Genomic DNA, 24,261 nt, shown 5'->3' with positions numbered 1-24,261 from the left:
ATTCACTGCTGTCCATCAACTGTAATAGATGCTGTGTGTCACGTGGCTGCCAGAGACAACTGGCCAAGCCACAAATCAGGTTATCAGATGGGGACACTAGATGGTATCAGGGCTGGGGAAGAAGGGATTTGAAATGGAGCATTGAGTCTGAGAGCTAACACCAGGCTTCTTTCCAGCTCCCTCCAGATGTTCACACTTGGACTGACCCTTACAGGCATGTGTAGCCCCTCTTCTGCCCTCTCTCCACCACTTCCCCTCAGCAACGCTAGGACTGGGGATAATCTGAGTTGAAGTCAGGGTGGAGCTCAGCTGAGTGGATAATTAAGGATGTGATTCTTAAGAAGTGCCTAGGGGTTATTTGAAAAGAGAATGTCTATTCGGTTCAAATAAGAGTTACTGGTATATGAAGGCGGTGACTGACACGTCGTTCTCCTTGTTCTTCGAGGGTGAGGGACTCTGAGGATGGCCATTAGTAGCTCAGGATGAACCTTGCCAGCACCAGCATGTCCCCGTTGAGTCCCTTTGTGCCAGGGTCTGCAGCTTTTGTGGTACCACACATGCAAGCTGATGCTTCCTGTCGTTACCCAAGGCAGAACCCAGCATGCTGCAAGCTGTCTCTCTCAGCCAGAGTGCGGAACTTAATAGCTGTGCAGTTTCTTGATTACAATAGACTGAGAGAGGGAGAGAGAGGGAGAAAGAAACTCATGAACCTCAACAAAACAACAACTGACCGAAAGAGCAAGTGGTGTTTAGGCACCACACTGGAGGGAAAGAATTTAGAAGGAAACCACTTTGGCGAAGCCTTCACGTAAGTCCTAACGATACGTGTGTGTTCTTAACTATAACTTGAAATTAGAAACATGGAAACTCTGAGAAGCAGAGACAGAGAAGCAGCAATGGCAACAAGAAAGAGAATAGGTGGCTGGAGATGTGCTTCTCGCTCACGGAGACCTCGAGCCAACAACACACAGACCACACATACCTCTTGGAAAACATTCAGAAACCCGCAGAGGAGCGCAACTTGCACACTTTATCGGTCGCGCCCAATCACATTTGGCTCAAAGTGGGAGTTCCCAGTGTCTCGCAGTGACCAGAGCCTGTGCATCTAAAGGAGGCCAGGCTGTCCTGGGATGTCGAGATCAATCTCAGTGTGTGCCAGGTCTCGTTGGAGGGCATAGAAGGCCGAGATGTGGCCTCCAGCTCTGGCCAGATCAGAGGCATCAGAATAGGTCACCTCAGAAGCTGTTGCGCCTGCTGAGGCAGATGACGGTGGGTCATCCAAGCGAGGACTGCCTGTGTGTCACAGTGAATGCCAATCCTCTTCTGCCGGGGACTCAGAACCGTGTCTTTCCGCTCTCCACCTGTGACAGCTGATATTGCTCGTCGACTTGATAATCTAGAGTCACTGTCTTAGTTACTTTTCTACTGCTGTGACCAAGGCAACTTATAAAAGAAAACGTTTTGGGGGCTCATAGTCCAGAGGGTTAGAGTCCACGATCCTTATGGCAGGGAGCATGGCGGCAGCAAGCAGGCATGGTGATGGAGCAGTGGCTGAGAGCTTACATCACGATCCTGGGGATGGGGAGAGAACATGCTAACTAGGAATGATATGGCCTTTTAAAGCCTCAAAGTTCAGCCCCCAATGACACGCGTCCTCCATTAAAGCCAAGGCTCCTACTAATCCTTACCAAGTGGAGGCCAAGCTTTCAAATATGGCCTGTGAAATATGGCCATTCTCATTCAGACCACCACATCCACCAAGAAGACAAATCTTTTGGCACATCTTTGAAGGGGTTTTCTAAATCAGCATAATTGAGGTAGGAAGAATTCTCCAAACTGTGGGCAGCACCATTCCAGGCTGAAGACTCAGGCTGCATTAAAACAGGGCAAGCTGAGTCGTCCTGGCGTTGTCTCTCTCTAGCTCCTGGTTGCAGCTGCACTGGGCCCAGCTGCATCCTGTTCCTGCCACAGTGATGGACCACACCCTCAAAGTAGGAGCCCAAACAAGTCCTCCTCTGTTTAAGTTGGTTCTGTCAGGTATTCTGTGGTAACAATGAGGAAACGATCTCATGGTAATCCATCACTCATTCCCCTCTGCTGGTCTACCTGAGGTCACATTGCTTATGAAGACGTAGTAAGGCATGATACCGACCTCGTTTTAGTTTCTTTATATGTTCTTGTCTATATGTGGGTGTATGAATATGTATGGCAGCGCCTGTGGAGGCCAGAAGAGGGTGTCGGAGCTGCAGCTGGAGATGGTCGGGAGCCCCTGATGTGGGTGTGGGACCTGAACTCTAGTCCTCTGTGAGAGCGAATATGTCCTTAATCGCTGAGTCGTCTCTTCAGCCCCACTGATTTAATTTTTTTTTAAAAAGAAAGTCAGGTAGATGGGAAATGACATGACTGGTTCTTTCCTTCACTTTCCCCTTCTTTAAGATTCCAAAGTGCTTTGGGGACTCCGGCTCACTGCTTCAGGCTGCCACTTGTGTGCCGTCTGCTCTCACCCCTCTACGTCTCCGCCTTCCCCTTTCAACCCTTCAGGTCTCAGACATGGGACTGAGTCCTGAGGATTGAGGTCCTGGGTTTTTGCTCTAGACCAGATGTCCAAAACTTCTGGCACTCCTGAAATACTCGCCTCAGGGAATGAGGGGAGTGTCAGGTAAATCTCTGGTTTACACAAATTCAGGCAAAGAAAGCTTTTGTTTCCTCTCAAAGAAACGTTACCTTCTCATTAAAAAAAAAAAAAAATGGAGTGTTGGTACAAGACGGCCCAGCTGCTAAGGCACACGCCACTGAGCTGGTGACAGGAGTTCATGGGTCTTCAGGACCCACACAGTGGAAAGAGAAATGATTCCCACGAGTCGCCTTCTAATTTTCACATGTGTGGTCCCATAGCACATAAACACACCAAATACAGAGATGCAATTAAAAAAAAAACCTTGCACATGTCCACATGCTCACCTGACCCACATTTCAGACCTGTATTCTGCATGGTTCTGCCTCTCACCATGTTTCATCACGCTTTCTTCCGCTGCCCCCGTGTGCTGGAGCCCTATTTTTCGGCATCGTTTAGTGAGACTACTGCCATTGCTTCAGAACTGTCTAAAGCAAACAGGCAGAGGCTGGGGTAGTCCCCTCTGGCTCATCAGTGGTGCTTCTCTCTTAAGCACCCTCACTTGTCCCCTCTGGCATCATCCAAACTGCCACATCTCAGTACCGCTGACCTTCCTGCCATGGCGCTGCTGATGGCTACACCTGTCCCTCCATGGACAGTGCCGGTTCTGACTCCCAGACAGTTGGCGGTGGCCATGCATCCCTGTGATTCTCGGTCTCTTGGCTTCCACCTTAAATCCCAAATACACATCTGGGAGAGCACTTCTTGTGCATGATGGGAAACGCTTTAAAAATGGTAATCTAACTTATAATGAGAACAAAAAGTAATTTCCTGCCCACCACTGTGTGTTCCTTCTCTTTCTCTCCCTCCTTCCCCTCCTTCCTCTCTCCCTGCGTCCTGCTGTAGTCTCTGAAAAATACAGCTTGAGTAAATATGGCCCTGGGGAATACTGGATGTGAGAAAGCTGTGTACCCTGGGCTGGAAGGCAATTAGTTATCCCGGAGCGGTCTCCATGCAAGCACAGACACATCTCAGAGGCGAGGAGGCAACAGAGTGCTTTAGTTCTGTGCTGGATGGCTTGCCGGCAGCATGCTGTGTGCCCTGGAGTCCCAGGAAGAGTGGCTAGCAAAGGCAGAGGCTACCACTTACCTTTGCAGTGACCCTGAGTCGCGTGAGTAAGGAAGGGAAGGACCAAGGTGGGTTGGGACTGTGGGTGTGTGCCTGATTGGGAGTGATCATTTAGGCTTAAAACAGTAAGCTAATATTCTGTATGCCTGGGTTTTGCTGGACACTGCTTTTTGTTTAAAATACAAACAAAACCGAGCTTTGTTGATGGCTTTATTTCCCACACCAAGGAACCCAGATGTGTACATCTGAGAGATGCTAATAGATGGGTATGGAAAACAGAGTTCTCTGTTTGCGTGCATTTCAGAGGCTCCAATTGAATAGTTTAAGCCTTAAATAGCTTTCTACAGCTCAGGACCTCCCAGAGCCTTCCCTCGGAATGATGGCTTCAAGGAGACACGTTCTCAAATGTCTGACAGTGGGAAAACCCTTCACCCTTATTGGCTAATTCCTTTGAAAAAAATATTTGGTAGAAAATGTTTTGGACTTTGATTTTTTTTTCCTTCTTTTTCTTTGCACTCTTTCCTCCCCACTTCTTTTAATTGAGGTAGGACTCAATATAGCCCAGGTTGGCCTCAAAATTGCTATGCAGTCAAGGATGGCCTTCAATCTAGTCCTCCATCCTCTTACCTCCTGAGTGCTGGGATTACAGGTGTGTGACTTGACTTTCACTCTACTGAGCTTTCAAAACAATTGGCTCCTTACTTTGGACTCATTTCTTTTACATATTGTTTTTTTTTTTTTATTTTGTTTTAAGGAATGGACCCTTTTGGGCCGTGTCTTAAAAGATACACCTATCTTCTTGAAAAGAGGTGAGGATTCTTTTCAAGTTTTCAGTTGCCCTTATTACCAGCAGTACTAATAAAGAGGAAACTGAGGCCCAAAGACGTGAAGCCAGGGTCTGTGATCAGGTTGCTAGTCAGGCATTCCAGGGCTGAGTCACACAGCAGGGTTTCCCACAGGCTGGCTCAGTGTCCACCCGTGGGGTGCTCCCTTTTCCATGCAGCACCTTCTTTGACATGAGGACCCCATCCTCATTTGTCCCTCAGTTTTTTTTTCTTAATCCATTTCTCTCTCTTCTCGCTCTCTTTCTCTCTCCCCTCCCCCACCCCCATTTTTGGGACAGGGTTTCTCTGTGTAGTTCTGGATGACCTGGAACTCACTCTGTAGACCAGGCTAGCCTCAAACTCAGAGTTTGCCTCTGCCTCCCAAGTGCCAGGCCTAAAGGCATGTGCCTCTCTGCCCGGCTTAATCCATATTTCTTAAGAGGCTTTGTCTAGGCCTCTTAAATCAACTGCTGTTTTGACAGTTTCGTGTTGTCCAAGTTTAAGCAAAGAGATTCCCTGACGTGTATCTTTTGGGTAATGGATTTGACAGCAAGGTGACAGGGTGGGAGCAAGTAGAACATTACTCCGGAGCTTCTCTGCAGCCTCTGCTTTTTCCTGGTGTCACCACACCCACAAGCTTAGGCCAGACAATAGCAAAAGGAAAAGGGGCAGTGCCAACTGCACAAAACCCGGAGCTGGTCTGGAGTCAAGTCTCTGCACAGGTGAGGTAGGAGTGGCTTTGGTCGAGGGGCCTGGCACCAGCACATACGGTTCAGGTGAAGAGTTCCAGGCCTCCAGAGGCTGGTGAGCATCAGAAGGGAAGGCCAGCGAGCAGCTCGGGGGACAAGACGACATTCCAGATGCTACCGTGAGAGCTTCCCTGAGCTAGATGAGGCCTGGGCAGCCAGAACTCGGGCCGGGTCACCAGCAGCAGTGACCCTAAATCGGTGCTAAATTAAAGGGTATGCTTGAGTGGCTCTTCTGTCCTTCCCACCTGATGTCGCAATCATACCAAGGGTCCGGGCAATACTAAGCAGGGTTAGTGACTGAAGGGTTCCAGGTAGGGAACAATGATGGCCAATGATTGCACACTGTACTTTCCCCACCCTATCATTATGTTCGTTGACGTTTTTCACAAATTCCCTGACATGGGGGATATGGTTTAGCTCATCTTGGTGCTGCACGTGAGCACCACGCCATCCCCCAGTTATCAGTAAACGGCACGAACAAGGGCAAGGGTGACCTATTAGCCAGCAGTGTGGATAGAATGAAGTTTACATGGAAGCCTTGAGATGCACAGCTTCCGTTGCTGTGGGCTTCCATTGCTGCTTAGCCCCACTCCACACAGTGTTCATAGTGCTGACCGGACAGCCTGGATACTGTGTGGCTGAACTAGCGCGTCTAAAAGTAAACAACATTGTCTCTCAAGAATGCAGGTGTGTTTCCTTTGAACTCTTTGTATGGTCTCCCTGTTTGCCTCCCTTGAGGATAAAAGAGAATCTCTGAGTCCCATGGAGTGCCAGAGTTTTAGGCCGACAGTGACATTTCCAAAGTCACTAGCGAGGGTTTCTCAATTACCGCTTGTAATTTGGAGTTCCAGTGTTGGAGAAGGACACAGATCAAACATTGAAAAGTGCACATCCTCCGAGGTAAAAATAGGAGGGAAAGTCGATACTGACTTAATTTTTGACTAATAGTACCAGGTTTCTGTCCAAACGGAGCGCTTGGGTTTTATTTTTGTAGCTTTCCTCCTTGTCCTTTAAAACCCTGGTGTGTTCTGAGTCACTGAAGATTTGGAAGAGGGCGATTAATTTTTAATGCGCAATGCAGAGTTTGGAAGGGCTTGATGCCAGGCCCAGCCACGGCTGCAGGAGGAAGAGGTCTTAGGCTGTGAGCGGAAGTTTGCTGTCACTCAGTTAGTTCATCAATAGCATCTTGATTCTTGTTGAACACTTTCAGCTGAATGTGAACCTCTCCTTCCAAGGGGCCGGATCTGGATTTTATTATTGTTTTGTTTGTTATTTTTTTTTCTCTCGTGCCTGGTCTTGTACGCGTCTCCGAGTGAAGTCTCCGTGGCTCGTCTGTCTTGGTTGGTGATGTCGCTGAGACTTATGAGCTCTGGCAGATGGGCCCAGGCTCTTCTCTTCCCAGAGATGAAAAGCGTGCCACTGAAAGTATTAGGCTGGAGCGAAAGCTTTGTGAGCTCTGCATAATCACAAAGGAGGGGAAAGTAGGTCACATGCGGAGCCTGTTCTGTTTGTGGAGGTAGAAAGAGGATGAAGAAGTAAATGTCAGATCATTTGGTTTTAGCGCAGCTTCTTAAGCCGACCTGATGGGGTCACAGACCTGGGGTTTGACACCACCATGGATCTCTGGCCTCTGACAGGTTTATAGCAAACCTTCCCAAAGCAGGCTTAGAAACTGTCACACAGTGGACTCTAATACAGCCGGCTGGATAGGATTCCCTATAGATTTCCTTCAAGGAGAATTTCCCTTGCCACTAAAAGACAGGCTTCTTTATTGCAAGAAAGGTTCTGGAGGTGTGTCTCTTTGGGCCAGGAGAACTGTAAGGAGATGTTGTCCCGGGAATCCTACGCCAGTTCTAGTCCATTCATTGACTGTTGTGACTGTCAGAGAGGATCAGGAATGAAAAACATCCAGAATTCTCCAGGAGCGCAAAGGGGACTCTTAATCCCCTTGCTTTTGGACTCATAGGATTTCTTTAGACTAGGCCACCCTAAAGGAGCTGCTAAGAGCAAGTAATGGTGACCGCAGATTCACCTGTCCTAGACAGAGTCCGCAGCTTGGAGTGCTTTATACATGGGGAGCTGGAGAGCTGCTTGGCTCACACAGCTCCACATCTGTACAGTTTCTCGGCAGCATTAGCAGAACCATCAAGATAGCCCACATTCTCTCGGCGCTACAGTGTTTTCTTGTCTTTTCTCCTGCTTTCAGTTATTTTTTTGCACCCCTTTTTTGTGGGAGTTGTGGTTTGAAAATATGCATGCTTTTTCTTCTTTTCTTTCTTTTTTTTTTTTAAAGAAGGGTGTGTGATTGAGTCATTAGGGAGGCCTGCTATTTATGGAAGCACCACAATGATGCAATTTGTAAAAGGAAGAATCCTTTAGTTGTGCAAATAAGCAGGATCTTGGGTTATCACTTGGGGAAGAGTCTAACGAACGTATTTGCTGTTTGTAAGTGGAGAACCTTTGTAACATTCTGAGTCTATGCCTCTGCATCTGATGAAAGAGAAAACAGTGCCACAGGGACCATCTGTTACTATTTTAATGTTCATATACCTGCCGAGAACTGCGGCGGGGTCCCAGTCTCTGTGGATGCTGAGGCGTGTCTTCCGGTTTATCCTGTGCATAGCTGTCTGTCATCCCTGAACTCATCATGGTCAGCATCGTCATCAGCATGGAGCCAGTGCACCCTGCTCAGGGGCCTCGACATGATTAGTCCGTGACTGCCTCTGCTCATGGGGAGGGAGGTGTTGGCAGGTACCAGGGCCACCGGAGTGGATGAGAATTTGCAGCGTGGAGAGGCAGGGGATGTGGAATTAAGTGAGCCGTCCTGGCAGGTCTGCTGCTGGACTGGCCAGGGTCCACAGACAGGAAATCTAAACAACAAGTGGGCGAGCGCAGGTAGTGGAGCCAGCTCCAAAACTGAAAAGAATGACGTCATTTCCTCGCCATGAAAAACAAGTAAATTTTTTTTATTTGTGGTAAACAAAATAATAGGTTGAGGGGGACACTTCTCCAGGCCAAGGTCAATCGTTTGCCACAATAAGGGACAGATGAAGCAGGAGAGAGCTTGGGTTCAGAGAAGTGGTTCTCAACCTGTGGGTCACAAACCATCCGGGAATCTGATGACCTCTTCACAGGAGCTACCTAAAATCACTGGACATGCCAATTATTTACGTTATGGTTGTAACAGGAGCAAAATTACAGTTGTGAAGTAGCCACAAAAAATGGTTGTTTGGTCGGGGTCACCACAGCAGGAGGCACTGTATGAAAGGGTCGCAGCGTTAGGAAGGCTGAGGAGCGCTGATTTAAAGGAAGGCTGATCCTCCGTGGTCTGTGTAATCTTTGCACCCCTGACCCCGCCCCAAGATTTTCAGTCCTTTAGTAAAGATGTTAGAGTGTCTCTCAAACGAGCTATTTTTAAGGCACCAGAACCCTTCCTTAAGGGACACATTAATAATGAAGCCCAGTGTCTAAATCAACGACGGTGGTTGTGCTTTGTTCTGCTCCCTGGGAGGAGCGGGACTGGGACTCCTGACTACTTGGTCTCTCTGTCTTACACATCAAGGCAAACTTTCGACATCACAGGTACAACACTGGAAGACACGGCCTTGAATAATGTGTTAGAACCCCGCTCATCTCAGAAGATGGCCATCGCCCGGAGCTGGAATTATAGGTGATTCCGAACCCTTGATGTGCTGGAAACTGAACTTAGGCTCTCTGGAAGAGAAGCAAATATTCAACCCTACGCAGTCATTTTGCCAGCCTGACACCCAGAACCCTGCTGACCTTACAGAGGGCTCATAGTTTAAATTTCAGAGCTGCCCGACCCAGGAAATGAAATGCTGGGGCCAGGGGCATGGTGTGACACATGCCTTTAATCCCAGAAGAAAATGAAGATGACCTAGTCTACACGGCAAGCTCCAGGCTAGCAGGGACTACCTCATGAGTAGGAGACCAGGACAGCAAGAGACTGAAGGAAGAACAGAGGCAGGAAAGGCATGAGTCACAGACCTGAGGAGAAAAAGAGAAGAGCCCTCTTGCCTTTGCAGAGGTTATTCCCCTCCACACACACACACACACACACACACACACACACACACCGCCGTGTGGAGATGAGAAGACAGTGTCAGGCACTGTACACAGGAGCACAGTCTGCCTGCGAGTCAGGGTCTCTTACAGGCCCAGACCTCACCAGTTAGGCTAAACTGGCTGGCCACTGAGCCCCAGGTGCCATCTGTCTCTACCTCCCCGGGAATGAGGCCACAGAGGTGCACCCACACACCCCACTCCGTCACATGGGTTCTGGCCACCGAAACAAGTCCTCACGCTGGTGACACAAGAACATTACTGCGCCATCTCTCTGGCCCAGAGGATTAAAGGATTAGCTCCAATACGAAGAATATACAAACCTGTGGAAAATATACAATAAAAAAATATTTTAAACAACCATGTGCTAGTCTCTCCTCCCAGAATTAAAGTTTTAACTGCTTTGCTCCCTGACTTTTTACACACATCAGACTTCATGCACCTAGACCTTTAGAGACCGGAGAGGACCCTCCTCGGCTGTACGTACGCTGTTGCATGTTTTAAGAAGTGGTCGGCTGTGCTAGGGCCATCCTGCCTCACATGGTTCGCCAGCTTCCCCAGGGTAAAGGCTCCCACCGTTGCTGATTTCAGACTACCCAAATGATGTCAGCCAGCTTGGAAACTTCCTGCAAATTTCACAGTCAGCTCTTGGGAACCAGCAGGAGCCAGCGCCAGCACGCTGCCAACTAAATTCTCCTTTCTCATTAGCCTTCCTCTCTTGCAAAAGTCTTTGCATCTAAACTTTAAAAGTCGTCTTTGGCAAATTACTCTTTTTTTTTTTTTTAAGTCAAACCACTTTTCCTTTGGGAATTTGGGACCCTGTCCTATTCTATTCAAATGAGTGTAAATGTATTTTATTTGGGAGCATCTTTCCTATTCCATCCCATAGATCTTTGTGGGGGAGGGACCTATACTTCCTTTGTTAGGTGTCAGTAGTAGAACTACAGTTTTAAACAAAACAAACAACAGGTGGATGTGTGAAATCAAGAGAGTGTGGTGGCCCGGAACGGATCCTTGGGTCCATTATCTGAGGACATGTGACTTACTAAAGACATTTCTCCTACATAGCTACTCCTCTTTAGCCCAAGCGCCTCAGTTGTCCTTTCGGAGGGGCTTTGTCTCCCTTTCCAGTTTGTCTGGTGAGATCAAGGCTACAACTGTTTGGCCCAAGCAAAGCTTAATCAGATCCACATTTTCCTGGTCAAATGGAAGCTGGAGGTGGGAATCGAAAGAGGGCGTGGAGAGCTCCCTCACCGAGCAGCAGTGTGGGAAGTCAGCTCCTTTTGGCTCTGGCGCGAGCTGTTGGCCTTACGAAGCTGGTGGACTAGCTCATCTGTGGTCCTCAGCGAGGTGGAGAAGATATTGGTGCCAAAGGTCTCCCACGCTGGGCTTTTAATTGGCCTCTATGAGCTGAACGTTGTGTGGGCTTCTGATAACAAGCCTGGCTCTCCCAGGGCCAGTATCCTCAGACAGGAGCAGCTGACTCAAGCTTCATGAATGTAGGGAGCAGCATGCCTGGGGCAGGCTTTAGGGAGAGGGTGGTCCATTGCCACATGAAGAAGAAACACTTGGCCGTTCCCTCTGCTGCTGTAGCCAGTGTGCACAGAGAAAGGCCCATCTAATCCAGAGTCCTGACAAGAAGGCAACATTTGAACTTCTGGGGTATCAGAAAAAGGGCTGAGCCAGCATGGGTAAGGAACCTCTCTACTATGTGAACCCCCCAGGTCTCTCCAGTACCCTGCATCCTCTTCGACTGCTTTTCTTTTTCTCCTTTCCTACTAGGCTAACCCTAAGAAGTCACCAAGTGATGCTTGGTGACCCGAGAGTCAACTTAGTTATGCTTGAGGGACCCATACTCACTCTAGGGTGTATACTGACTCGAGGATGCCTGTCTGGTCTGACTTCAATAAAGAGCTCCCATCTAACTCTCTCCAAACACTACCCTTTTGAGTCACTAAAGGAACATATGTTCATTTGTGTCTAGAAAATCCAGAAACAGAAAGTGAAAAGATACCGATGAACTTCCTTGAAGTGAAAAGTGTTATTAATAAGTATTGTTCAGAGAGATTGCTAAGGAAAATTGATAAACAACCTAAGCTATTTGTTCTTATGGTGAGCATTTTCCTTATTAATGCTTCTTGAAGACAAAGCTGCAATTTGGTTGCATCCATCTCTTGTTTTTTTTTTTTTTTTTAGAAAAAAAAAAACAACAATTGAAACCACTACTAGCCCAAACCCCTTGTCTATGTAAGGATAGCTAACTGAACACACAAATATAACTTGTCCCCACCAACCCTTTCACAGTAGGAGACCCTGCCCACGCCCTCTGTCAGCCTTCCTTGCTTGGTGCATAAGTGCACCAAGAATCCAGTACCCTTAGCTCATGCAGTGACTCCACTCTCCACATCATGTCTTTCTTCCTGTGTGGTTCTTTAAAGTCATATACTTAAAATATATATATTTATTGGATTATGTATTTTATATGGAGAGATACTTTGTGTGCATATATGTCTGCATATGAGAAGAGGGGATCAGATCCCATTCTAGATGGTTGTAAGACACTGTGGGCTTGCCAGGAGTTGAACTCAGGACCTCTGGAAGAGCAGTCAGTATTCTTAAGCACTGAATCACCTCTCCAACCCCCAAGTTACACATCCTTTATGTGTGTATACCTAGGGAAACTGGCATCTCCTGAAGGGAAAAGCAGAGCTCACTGAGTCTGTACTTTTCAGTTAGTTGTGGTCATGCCTGGCACAAGGTAGTAGGCGCCCAGCAAATATTTATTGGCCTCTGTTTGGTATGTCTTTTTTCATCCTCTTGCCAGTGGTGTGTGTTTGTTTTATTGGTACCCATGATTAATCTGTATTGTTTTCCTCTCTTCCTTTACTGTAATAAGAGCTGTACTGGAACAAGAGGCCTTGGCTTGGGTCCGTCCACTACTTGGTTTGTATCTTTGCTGGTGGATTGATGTCGTTAGTTTCATACATACATTGCCGTGCTGTGTAGAACCTGAGGTGTGAGCTCACTCTTCAGGGTCAGTACTGGAGAGATAAACTGCCATCTGTCATCTTAAGAGGTGACTTAGAGGTGTAAGGAAATGTCTCCAGAGTAAAAATTCCAGCCAAAGAGCCAGGGGCCAGCCCAGGGGGTCCAGAAAGAGAGAGACGGGCAAGGCAGCTCACACAATGCGGTAGGGTGAGTATGGACGGGTCTGCCAACAGCCTCAGGGATCCCAGGCTTGAAGGATGCCTAAGGGATTCTGGCCTCTGCCCTTGCCCATGTTTCACAAAAACAAAAACAAAATTAGGTGTAAGACAGTTCCAGACCCCACATGCTGGCTCTTGGGGTGCTGAGATAGCTGATGTGGAGTTTCTGCTGAGGAAGGGGCACGTCTGTTTTCCATTCTTCATCAGCAAACATGAGAGCAGAGCTCTTTTGATTTAAACTCAGAGAAAAGGGGAAAGCCAGTGTTTGCAGGAGACTGGGAATCAGCACCTTGCTTTTACCCTCGGGGATGGAACTACAGGCAGGTGGACCCAGCTACAGCCAGCACATCCTAGGGCTGGAATCTCTATGGATATTCTCTTTTAAGAGTAGCTTTAAACAGAGAACAACATGGGTAGCTGGGTGTTTCCCAGATGTGAGGTAGAGAAATCAAATCTTAACCAGCTTCGGCAGGAAAGGTAACAAATGGTCCCCACACATCCTCCAAGTCCTGGTTTCGCTTTCTTTCTCACTCCATCACTCCTCGCACTAAGCTCCGACCGGCATCCTGACGGCGGCAGCCATTCCAGACATCTCACTCACACTGATGACATCCAGGTGAAGAGAAGGCTCCTGTGCATCCCGGTGCCACGAAGAATGGGGCAATGGTCTCCAGAATTCCCCACAGGCTTGCCATCACAGCTCGCTGGTCAGTGCTGGGTCACTGGCTCACTCTAGAAAGCACTGCTGACCAGGGCAGTAAGGCATCCATGATCACTGATCAATAACTTGAATTTCTCAGCAAAAATCCCAGTGGAGGGGACAAGGATTTGAGTGTGTGCTGGGCAGACAATTCGGGGTTCTGTGCAACACAGATGCCCGTTGGTAGAACTGGTTGCTACTTGTGTAATCTAGTGGTTCAAACAATGTTTAGCTGGCTAAGTTCATTCAGATAATATCTGCGGTGGTTTGAGTAGGTCTGGCCCCCATAGTATCTTGTGTTTGAATGCGTAGCCCAGAGGGAGTAGCACTATTAGGAGGTATGGGCTTGTTGGAGTGGGTGTGGCCTTGTTGGGGGAAGTGTACCACTGTGGGGGCAGGCGTTGAGGTGGCATATGCTTAAGCTATGCCCAGGCCTAGTGTGGTACACAGTCTCCTTTTGTTGTTGCCTGAGGATCAAGATGTAGAACTCTCAGCTCCTCCTCCAGCACCATGTCTGCGCGTGTGCTGCCATGCTTCCGGCCATTGCGATCGATGATGGACTAAACCTCTAAAACTATAAGTTGGTCCCCATGAAATGTTTTCCTTTATAAGAGTTGCCATCCTCATGGTGTCTCTTCACAGCAATAAAGCCCTAACAAAGACAATATCCCAACCAGAGGTCATAGCACCTGACATAGAAAGCCCATGAAAGGTTATGGCCCAGGTTTATGGTTTGAGGGTCTCAGGCCAAAAATCTCTCTGGTCACTTCCAGCATTTTTCTGTTCCTGATCACCTCCTGTCCTAACACGATCGTCTTGTGCGAGACCAGTGTCTCTTGTGTGTTGAAGACAGCTCCAAGAGGTCAGCAGGCAAGAGGGGACCAGGAATTGTAGAATTTGGACAAACTGGGATCCAGGGAAGGCAGCTGGTCTGAGACTAGAAAAGTTAGGAGCATGGTTAGCAGTAGTCTGAAGTGAACTGACTGACAAGGAACCGGAGTGAGGAGCTGTGGTCCGGGGATGGCCCTGGTGGCTGGGTCCAGGGATGATGTTGGCATTTAGGAGGAAATAAAAGCCCACTGCAGCACGGGAAAGGTGCTGGGTCATGAAAGACAGACAAAGCATGCAGGTCAAAGGCTCTCAGAGCTTCTTTTTAGATGGGGTGGGTACAGGTGCACCACCTAAAATACTGGATACGAGATTAAATTTGAATTTCCAATAAATGACTAATATTTCAATATAGCTGCATCTTGACTGCGGCACATACACTAAGGCATACATACTACCGCAGCAAAGCCGTCCTGGTTTCTAATCCGAAATTCCTATCTAATGGGACACTGGATAGTTTTTACCTTTTTAAGTTTTGGCATGTGGGTATGACATGTGTGCCATGACCTGCTTGTTCAGGTCAAAGGTCAGAGGACAACTTTGTGGGGTCAGTTCTCTCTTTCCATCTTTATGTGCTCTGGTGATTTGAATGAGAAATGTCCCCGTGGGCTCGTGGTTTGGGACACTTAGTCCCCAGATGGTGGTGCTCTTTGGGAAGGTTAAGTTAGGGTGGGGAGTCTTGCTGGAGAACACTTGTCACTGGGAGAGGGTTTGGGGAGTACGTAGTCTTAAGCTCCTTAAGTGGCTTCTGATGGTGATATTGTGTCATAACATAACAACAAAATAACCTAATGCGCGTGGGCTCCAGGGGTTGGATTCTTGTCGTGGGGATTGTTAGACAATCACTTCTATTCACTGAGCCATCTCGCCAACCCCATGCTGTGTGTACCTGGTCAACCTAACAGCCATGCACAGGTAGCCAGTGGGGGATCCGCTGAAACACTATGGTGCTGCAGTTGATTCTTTCCTGTGCTCTCAGCCGCACACAGGGCAGTCGGCCCCTCTTGCTCTACCCAAACAGAAGCTTTTCAGACCAACTACGTGCCACGACAGTTATCCACATTCCTCACTAAGGGTACAGATGTCTATGTGCCGTTCTTGTTAGACCCAGATGGGATCTGGCTGATCCAAAACAGGCCTAGGTGGTTCTGGAACCTAGCCAGGCCTCTAAAGACCATTTTAGAATTTAAATCCGTGGGGATGGAGATATTGCTTTATTTATTGTGTTCAATAAATATTTGTTGAGAGAAAGGACCGGTCCCTGCTCTCTGGACCAGTGTTTATCGTGTGGGATTCGGAAAGACCAGAGGCGGAGGCATGTTTCTTTCCATCCTCCTCCTGATCGGGAGACTCGTGGGAAAAGATAGAGTGGAAGGTGTAACGGAGAGGCTTGGAGAACAGTGGGAAGGCAGGCAAAAGGCAGAACAGAGAGAGAGAGAGAGAGAGAGAGAGAGAGAGAGAGAGAACCTGAACCTGCCAGGGAGGGCCAGGAGCATCCACACTGGGGAGGAAGCCAAGTTCTTAATCACCTCCTTAGGTGAAAAAGACTTGAGGTTTCAAGTTGAGAACAAGCCTTCAGGTATTTTCACATGATTCCTTTAGACTCTGTCTCGGCACAGTCTGTGCACACAGCCTCTCAAGGAGAATGAGGCTGCATGTGGAATCCTCCACCTGGGCACCTAAGGCACACTGCTTCAGCGGAACTCAGTGGGTGGCAGATAATAGCCAATTTTGCTAATCTCAGTAATTCCCCCAGATCCTTGGTGGACCTGAAAGTGTTCACTTCCCATAGCTCCTCTCCATATAGGGCTCAGGAATGTTTGGGTTAGCCTTCTGTCTGTGAATATAAAATAAACCTAGAGCCGATGGCCTAAATCAGCTCCCTGAAGATACACCTGAGGGAATACACTTCCTCAAAGGAGAGAATGATGTCATGGCTAACAGGCTCTGGTCCCCGATTGAGTAACAGGTCGCCTTCTCAATCTGTTCCCTCATCTGTGTAGCCGGGGAGACTGCCACAGGACTGCAGGGCTCTGGAAAATGCTGGTGCTTTCTAGAATTTCCATAGCATAAGGCTCCTCAGTGGGGCCCCAGGTCAAGAGAAGAGACTCTGCTGCTGTTGACTTTCCTTTGTGACTCTGATCCTGCTCCCTTGTGTCCTGGCTTCTGAGCCATCCCAACCCTGCTGTGAGCAGATCAAACTTGCTGCCGAGTCCCCACTGTGCGCAAGCTCGAGCGCTCAGTAGTCTGTGGTAGTTACACCAAACCTGGAAGGTGTCAGTCACTGTCCCTGTGTGCGGTAACAAAACCCTGGGTTACTTATGAAGAAATTATTAATTGTCGCACTTTGGGAGGTTTGGGGACAAGATAAAAGTGACAGCCATCTCTGGAAGAGATGAAGCTCCATTCTGAGATGAAGGAACAAGAGTCCTGATTTAGTTCCATCCTGCCCTTTAAAGGGCACCACCCCATTCATGAGAACCAAGCCCTTAAGTGCTAACTTCTTAAGTCCACCCCAAGCAACACTCAGTTTGAAGATTAAGATAAAAATTGGGAAGGGACACACTGTGGCCACAACAGTGTGTGCTTCATACGTAGGAGCCTATGCGAGGTTCCCTCCTCACAACTCTGAATTTGGGAATAAAGCAAAATATTTAACATTAAAATTAAACTATAAATATCACGTATGCAATACCCAAGGTGAAGAAAAACACCTAGGAAAATATATGGACTCTAAAGCTGGAATCACAGTCGTCTGGGGGTGGGGAGATGGGCTGGAATGTGATTGTGTTCATAAGAGATAAAAACCAGTCTTTACTGAAGCCACCATATATGTGGTTTGGAGGAAGCGGGCTGGTTAGTGTGGAACGGGAAAGAGACCTGCAGGAGGCAGGAGCCAACTGGTGCTTTTCTCCCTGGCTCCTAGGGAGTGGTCTCCACCAAGTGAAAGCTGCAGAAGCTGCCTGGGCAGAAGGGAGGGGGCTTCCTAGGCTCCTCACTCTGAGGTCTGCCTGCTCTGCATCCCAGTCCTCAGGGGAAAGCTTGAGCTGATTGTGTCCATGCAAATCGTCTGCCCACTTGGTAATTGTGTTTCCAATTGAAAAAAATCAATGGGTGAGCTTTCTTGCTGGTAACTGTCTGCACAAAATAGATGGGGAGTCTTTCAGTGTCCCCGGAGAATTTGTGCATTTAAGCCTCGGGTCCTGAACGCATGGGTGTGGCAAGGTCACCAGGTGAGCGTGGCATGTCCTTGACCTGTCCTTAGCTTTTCGCAGGGGTGTTTTTAGTTGTGCATATATGCCACCTTGACAGGATGGCAAATGAATGGGGATGGGGAAAAAGTAATATGGCTGCTTGTAGGTTTATTACAGATAAAAGGGAGAACACAGCCAGGCGTAGAGACACCGGGGAGAGTCCAGAGTGGACATGACCAGACTGAACTGTGCTCCGTGGGGAGAGAGGGAGGGGAACAGAGAGGGGGAGAGCAAGGAACCAGGTGCAGCAGCCAGGAGGCCCAAAGGTACAAAACAAGAAAAAAAAGGCCACCAAAACAGTTGGATTATATACAGAAGGGCAGCCCAGCCCCTGGGCTGGAGACAGTTAGGGCAGGGGGCAGGATGTGCCAGCCAGGGGGGGCCCTGAACAGGTAGGGACTGAAGGAGAACCTGGTGACCAGGTGTCTGCTTTTATGCGGTCAATAGGCTCCTCAGCCTTTTGTCGCAGCTTTGAAACCTAACAGTAAGCTGCAGTGGTCCAGCCTTCTCACTGTCTTGGACCTCGGCAGGTTTATGGGAATACCCTAGGCAGAATCTTCTTGGATGGTTTTCAGCCTTGCCCCTCTGTTTATGGGCTCGCCTGCTTCGTATCTTCTCTGCATTGCCTCTCTTACACTCCTGCTAAAGGCCAAGAGAACACAAGCCTTCCCTGGAGGCCACTGAGAGAGTCGAGGCTAGAGCACCACACTCCTTCATAGGGTTCCTTCTGACTCCCGAGTTCATAACTGGAAGGGGTCAGATGGGGACTCTGTTGCGCACTCACTTGCCTTGTCCTTGTCTGTGGCCTTTTCCCACAGGCAGGCCTGGGAAAGCGGCCTGCTTCCCAAAGAGCGGTTCAGCTGAACCTTTCTGCTCCATGATCTTTTGAGCTTCCTCTGAAAATTCTCCCCGCACCAGGCCTTCCGGCCTGACCCTGCAAGTGAGCAGTCCGGGACAAGCAGGGGGGTGGAGAGCCAGTTTCCACAACACTAGGCCCATGCCAAGTTGCGGAGTCTGTGGGGCCTCAGCAGAATCAGGATTTCCTGTGGAGCAACCCTCAAGCGAGTTCTTCCCCTCTTCTTGAAGCCTTCGTTCTTTCTGCTGCTCCACGGAGCTTTTATTCTGTCGGATGTATTTCTTCTTGTCTCCCAAAAGAGCTGGGCTGGGGTTGTAGGCACATGGATCTAAAACCACCCCTGGGGCTCCCTCCTCCCTCTCTCTTGGCAGATACTCAAAGTCTGATAAAGCAATTTGGCCCATCTCCTCTGTAGCTGAGAACTTCCATGTGTTGTGTAGATGCTTCTTAACGAGCCCGGCAGCTCCGTTCCTGACTAACAGGGCTCCAGCATCCTGGAGGATGCTGCAGCTCGGGGGAAGAAGCGTCATTCAGCCACCTCCTTTGTCAGATTAGGAAACTGAGGCGCAAAGACATTAAATGACTTGCCTGGGGACTAGAGTTAGCTCATAGCGGAGTGCATTACCGGCTGTTAGAAATATGTGTGCTGTTAATTAATGGTGACGTCAGATCCTGTGCGGTTATAGACTAAGAATTTAAATACAGCAAACAGGAGATATACCCAAAATCTAAGGATAAGAAGTGTTCAAATAGGCCTGGGAGATGGCCTGGTGGATGAAGTGCTTACGGCACATGTGTAAGGACATGGTTCATATCCCTAGAACCCATGTGAATGACAGGTGGGAGTGGCAGCCCACCCATAATCCCCCAGAGCCTGGAAGGCAGACAGGAAGATGGGGGATCCCTGGAACAAGATGCCTAGCTAGACTAGTTGTGTCCGTGAAGTTCTGAGTTCATTTAAGAGGCTCCAGTAGAGAGTGATTGGGCAAGATTATTAACATCAACCTCTGGCCTCACACACACACACATGCACCTGCATGCACGTATGTGCCCATACACATGAATGAGCATGCATGCACACACCCACCATGTGCACACACACAAACTGAAATATAAAACAAGAATGCCTAAAACAGCCATGTGTGCAGAAGGAGTTTGTAAAAGACCTTTCCTTTAAATGAAGACGTCACCACAGTGTGAGAAAGGGAGCTGGTGAGTGTGTGGTGTGCGTGCTGATGGTGGGATCTCCAGTGGCCTGGTGGCATCAGGGCTGTGCAGGCCACACGACAAGGACAGGATGGTCTGATGGTAATAATGCAGAGCCACAGTGGCTGTCAACCCCAGTCTCCTCCAGGTCCCTTGCTCATTCACCAGTCACTATCTGAAGTATGGACTTGTCGCTGCAGAGCTGGGCACGTGATGTCGTGTATTTTCCCCTTGCCAGTGTTTATGTTCTCTGAGCTCTAGAAGTAATTAATCCAGAACTGGCCAAAGTCTGGTCTTCTAGGTAAACAGCTTTAGACAAGACTCCGAAATAGTTTTCAGTATTTGAACTCATGGTAGATATATTTTAGAAGAAGGTTGGGAATGGTAATCCTTCCTAATCTTCATTCTGATGTTTTATTATTTATGTTTATGTATATGGATATTGTGCCTGCATGTGCGTCTCATGTACCATATGAATGCAGTACCTAAGGAGAATAGAAGAGGGCTTTTATCCCTTGGATCTGGAATTTAGACAGCTGTGAGCCATTTTGTCTGTACTAGGAGTGAAACCTTGATCCTCTGGAAGAGCAATGTGCTAGTTGCATGTCAACTTGACTCAAGCTAGAGTTACTTTGGCAGAAAGACCTTCAGCCGAGAAGAGTCTCTTACCAGATTGTCCTATGAGCAAGACTGTAATGCGTCATTTTCTCTGTTAGTTATTGACATGGGAGGGCCCAGTTCTTTGTGGGTGGTGCCACCCACGGTATAAGAAAGCAGGCTGAGCTAGTCAAGAAGAGCAAGCCAGTAACGAGCACTCTTCTGTGGCCTCTGCTTCATATCCACCTTCAGGTTCCTGCTCTGACTTCCTTCCACGACGGACTGTGATGTGGACGTATAAACAAAATAAGCCTTCCCCTCCCCCTATCCTGCTCTTTGGTCAAGGTGCTCTAGCGTAGCAACAGAAACCCTAACCAGGACAAGCAGAACATACTCAGCCCACTGAGCCATCCTCTCCCCAACCCCCGATTGCTTTCCTATACTTGCCCTGGGGAGAAAACTTTCGTGAGTGCACCTGATTTTCCACTCACCCCCACTACTTTGTTATTAAGACAGAGCCCGCATTTTAGTATACATGGGGTGGGTCTCCAACCATGAGTCTCAAAATAGCTGTCAAATTATAGTAATAATACCTTCTCATCTTATTGTTTTGTATTCTTTGGGGGTGATCACACTTAGAAATGGAAGAAGCTTGGACCTGTCTTGGGGGGCATTTTCCTCATCTGTGAAGTGGAACAGTGGATGAGGTAATCCCCACGGTACCTTCAAGATCCCTGCCTTCTAGGATTTGTATGGGAAGACCTAGCTCATCCCTGAAGCCGTAGGTGGAAAGTCTAGCTTCTCAGAATCGTTCCACTGCCCTCGTTTGTACCTTATGTGGCTCACTTTATAGTTGTTGTTTATTTTTAAAAATATTTATTTATTTATTATGTATACAATATTCTGTCTGTGTGTGTGTCTGCAGGCCAGAAGAGGGCACCAAACCTCATTACAGATGGTTGTGAATCACCATGTGGTTGCTGGGAATTGAACTCATGACTTTTGGAAGAGCAGGTAATGCTCTTAACCACCGAGCCATCTCTCCAGCCCTGGTTGTTGTTTATTTTATGGTCTCTTTCTCCTGTGGAGCCTAGGTGCTCTATCCTTCCATACCATCCCCGGATGGAGAGTCAACCCATGAAATAAAGACTAAATCAAATTCTGTGGTCTCAGGGTCACAGCCATTCAGCCTGTCTGCATGCAGCCCTCTAGACTGATAATAACTGGGTAGTCAGTAGCTTGTTCCGCCAAAGCATAAGCAGGGTTGAGGATGTCTTGGTGGCCGCTTTTGTGCAAGTTTCTTATTCCGTTATGTGCTTGTCTATAACATCCAAGATCACACAATAAACCAGCAGAAGAATTAAATAAACCAGCAGAAGAATTAAAATCCTCCTTATTTGATCTTCCAGTGCCCCCCGCCAAGTCCAGGCAGTAACTCAGTAGCTGCTATTTGACAGTGAAGTACAGCTGAAGTTGAGAGACTCAGGATCATGGTTTAGGTCTGAGATGAGGGTCACTAGTGAGTGCATATGTATAGCACAATTCACTACACACACATACACACACACCTACCTATAGAAATCAAATTATTCCAGGCTGTTATAGAGCAGGTTTGAGGTATTTGAAGCATATGATTTCCTCTCGATATCAGTAGGTGTCTCTTCTGTTTCTCTTTGTGTTTCCAGTCAATTCTGACAGACTACATCCTTCCGTTCTGGCTCAAGAGTTGCACCCCTCTTCTTAAGCATCATGACAAGCTGTTTACTGTGTGTGGCTTGGGCAGCTGAAACAGCTACTTCTGATGTATAATCTCATTGTTTCGAATACACTTAAAACACTTGGCTAGTAGGGCCCAGCTAACCCCCTTCCAATAACACTGGTTTTCACCACACTGTAGGGGTCTGCAGTATGGGCATCTTTAGCAGCTTTCCCTGCATGCCGGGTGTCCAGGATGTCTTCCAAGGCAAAGTGATGTTTCTACCCATTTGTATTACCTCCATATGGAATTGACAGCCTCCAGATCTTGCTGCAGAACACAAAGCAACGATATGATTTTATTCCTATTATTGTTCCTAACTCTGCGACTCCCGTCAGTACAGAAATGGCCGTCCAGGGTGTGGCATTTGTTCAAATACCTCACATTCCATACATAAGCTAAGCAATATCCAGTCTTCAGTCTCGATTCCCTGACACCCGGTTCCTGGGCTCTTGCCCAGTCAGTCCCACTTCTAGGTACCTGTGATTGTTTTTACTCTTTACTCTTTAAGGGGCCCCACTACCTAGCTCCCAAATAAATACACACCGAGGCCTATTATTACTTATAAATGCCCAGCCTTAGCTTGGCTTATTTCTAGCCTGCTTTTCTTAACTTAAATTATCCTCCTCCCCTCCCCCATCTGCCTTTTGCCTCTGGGCATTTTCTTTTTCTTCTGTATACCTTACTTCACTCCTACTCCGAGGCTGACTGTGTGGCTGTGTTTCTGGCCCCTGGTGTCCTCCTCTCCTTGTTCTTGTTCTTTCTTTCCTAGATTGCTCCTATTTATTCTCTCTGCCTGCCAGCCCTACCTATCCTTTCTCCTGCCTTGCTCTCTGCCGTTCAGCTGTTTATTAAAACAATCAGATGTTTTAAACAGGCAAAGTAACACAGCTTCAGAGAGCTAAACATAAAAGAATGCAACACATCTTTGCATCGTTCAAACAAATGTTCCACAGCATAAACAAAAGTAACACATCTTAAACTAATCTTCTACAACAGGTACCAAATTCTGTATTTTTTTTTTTTTGACATTTAATCAGACTAATCATGGTGTTTAGAAGAATCCAGATGAAGGCAACTTAAAAAAAAAAAAAACCTGGGCCTGTAGTTTTCCTTTCTTTTCTGCTTCTCTTTCTAAAGGTCTTGGCATCAGCCGCACCCAGCGATTTCTTCTTGTCTCACTGATCAGCTTTATGCAAATAGCTCTCTGTACCCACAAACAGGGCTGTGTTTCATTCAGTTGACTACATTGTTACTCCCATAAAAAAACGGGAGGGAGGGTGACTATCAGGTAGACAGCCACAAACTCCTGACATAAGCTATGTGGTTATTACAGGGAGTCTGTTAGTGGCCACAGGACAGGATCCCTCCGCAGGCTGGGTGCTGACCTGGGTGAGGAAGATGGATTATCAGATGCAGGCTGCGTGCTGATAGAGAAGGAGAAAGGCCAGAACTGCCCCCACCACTACTCCAGCACAGCAAATTTGTAGAGAGGTTCTGAATGCGTTTCAGAGCACACATTCCTGAAGTTGAGACCCACATTCCCATGCCTTGAGGAGCATAACCATACACACGGTAGGGTTCTGTGTGCTAGAACTCTTAGCAGCTCTACTGAAAAGAGGAAGTGACCACCAGCAGCTCCAAGAGAGACGCCTCTGTCCTAAACTAGCTATTGGTTTCATCTGCAGTGTGTAGAGTCTCGGGCAATCAGGAATCTGGGCAGTCTGTAACCATTCAGCTTCTCCATTTTGTTCCCGTGGTAGACTGTTGAAATCAACCTTCTTTTTTTAGGCCAGTCCCAAAGCTGTCTTTTCCAGAGAAACATCTTCTTAGCTTCTGAGTGAGAGGATGGGCCTCGTCCTTTGCTGACCCCGTGATGCCGTGTGGCCAGCAGCAGCATCTGTGCCCTCCTACCAGGTGTAGGGTCTTACCCCCTCAGGGTTCTGCATGGAGCCTGGCACGTGCTGACCCCGTGACACAGTGTGGCCAGCAGGAGCATCTGTGCCCTCCTACCAGGTGTAGGGTCTTACCCCCTCAGAGTTCTGCATGGAGCCTGGCACGTGATAGATCCCCTGGGGAAGGTTAATCAAATGCAGTTGCCAACTGGCCTTTTCCATCAAAGAAAATTCTCACCTCCGTTCCCCATAAATATAGAAAAATGATCCCTTTCACTCGCTCCTCTGAACTTCATTTTCTCTCAGAGAAAGTCAATAAAAACCCGTGCCATCTAGGGTGGAAAACATTATCCAGCCTTCTCGGGAAGTGACCTAACAACGAATAATAACAAATAGGAGACGGTGTCAGTAATAAACGACCTTATTACTCGGTCCCCCAAAAGAGATTTCCAATGCCGTGTGCTTTGAGCTTCTAAAGAACCTGAGTGTCAGCTATTAATTGGTT

The 24,261-nt window shown here is 47.9% G+C and overlaps 1 protein-coding gene across 2 annotated transcripts in view; it reads left to right on the top strand.

Annotated features, from left to right (window-relative positions):
- Positions 1 to 24,261, top strand: part of Pdzd2 (PDZ domain containing 2) — a 336,232-nt gene that overhangs the window by 97,736 nt on the left and 214,235 nt on the right. Inside the window, exon 1 of one of the 2 annotated variants that reach the window (XM_050139076.1) lies at positions 21,099 to 21,119. The exons of the other annotated variant lie outside the window; for it this stretch is intronic. The gene's annotated coding sequence lies outside the window, so the exon portion shown is untranslated. Of the gene's footprint in view, positions 1 to 21,098; positions 21,120 to 24,261 lie in introns of those variants that run through there. 2 annotated transcript variants of the gene reach the window in all.

The sequence above is a fragment of the Alexandromys fortis genome, unplaced genomic scaffold (assembly GCF_014885135.2).
Source record: "Alexandromys fortis isolate MF-2015 unplaced genomic scaffold, M_Fortis_MF-2015_v1.1 scaffold_37, whole genome shotgun sequence".
In the NCBI taxonomy this organism is placed as follows: Eukaryota; Metazoa; Chordata; class Mammalia; order Rodentia; family Cricetidae; genus Alexandromys; species Alexandromys fortis.
The sequence above is the reverse complement of the archived record's forward strand: the minus strand, read 5'-3'. Positions and strand labels throughout refer to the sequence as shown.